The following is a 1,547-nucleotide window of genomic DNA, read 5'->3' as shown; positions in this document are numbered from 1 at the left end:
CACTGGATGGTTTTAGCTCCCTTGTCAAAAATCAAGTGACCATAGGTGTGTGGATTCATTTCTGGATCTTCAATTCTATTCCATTGATCTACATGTCAGTCGCTGTACCAGTACCATGCAGTTTTTATCACAATTGAAGCAAGAAGTTTTAACTGGAGCTAAGATAAACAATTAGCTGGAGGAGGTTCCACACAAACAGGCAGTTTTAATAAAGGCTAAGCAAGTTAACTTGGACATTCCTTTGGTTCTGAGAATAGAGTTGGGTAATTTTCTATGGGATTCTCCATCAAGGAGATCAGATTCCAGTTAAACCTGGAAACGGCCTCAGCAAGAATACAAGATGGGGGAACTTGTGTACCGTCTTGCCTCATTCAAGGCAAAGATGGGATCTTGACTTTACACAGAATGAGGTTTCAGGATGCATCAGTATGTAAGGCCTAGGCATACTCAATAGTGATAAAGCCGAGCTTGTCAAGCTTTAGGTTTGGTGAGGGAAATGAGCAGAAATTATCTTTTTTCTTTCCTTCTTTAAAAATTATTTATAATTTACTTATATTTTCTCTTTTCCTTTTTCTTGGATATTTTCTTTATTTACCATTCAAATGTTATTTCCTTTCCCGATTTCTCTCCCTCCTGGCAACTATGTTTAGGTATGGGCCTTGAATTACTGATATTTCCAAGACTTTTAACATGAAGGGACGCTGAATTTTGTCAAATGCTTTTTCAGCAGCATCTAATGAAATGATCATGTGACTTTTTTCTTTGAGTTTGTTTATGTAGTAGATTACATTGATGGATTTCCATGTATTGAACTATCCCTGCATCCCTGGGATGAAGCCCACTTGATCATAGTGAATGATCATTTTCATGTGTTCTTAGATTTGGTTGGCTAGAGTTTTATTGAGTATTTTTGCATCAATGTTCATAGGGGAGATTGGTCTGAAGTTCTTTTTCTTTGGGCTTTGTGTGGTTTAGGTATCAGAGTAATTGTGATTTCATAGAATGAATTGCTTAGTGTTCCTTCTGTTTCTATGTTGTGGAATAGTGTGAAGAGTATTGGTATTAGGTCTTCTTTAAAGGTCTGATAGAATTCTCCACTAAACACATCTGGTCCTGGGCTTTTTTATTTTTTATTTTTATTTTTTAGACTACTAATGACTGCTTCTATTTCTTTAGGGTTATGGGACTATTTAGATGGTTTATCTGATCCTGTTTTTACTTTTGCACCTTGTATGTCTAGAAAATTGTCCATTTCATCCAGATTTTCCAATTTAGTTGAGTATAAATTTTTGCAGTAGGATCTGTTGATTTTTTGAATTTTGATGGTTTCCATTCTTGTGTCTCCCTTATCGTTTTATTTAAACAATTTTTTATTAGATATTTTCTTCATTTAATGTTTCCCTCTTCAGTTTTGATTTTATTAATTAGGATGCTGTCTCTGTGCCCTCTGGTTAGTCTGGCTAAGGGTTTATCTATCTTGTTGATTTTCTCAAAGAACCAGCTCCTGATTTTGTTGATTCTTTGTATAGTTCTTTTTGTTTCTATTT

This window comes from Mus pahari, chromosome 5 (assembly GCF_900095145.1).
Source record: "Mus pahari chromosome 5, PAHARI_EIJ_v1.1, whole genome shotgun sequence".
Taxonomy (NCBI): Eukaryota; Metazoa; Chordata; class Mammalia; order Rodentia; family Muridae; genus Mus; species Mus pahari.
Note: the sequence above shows the minus strand (reverse complement) of the source record.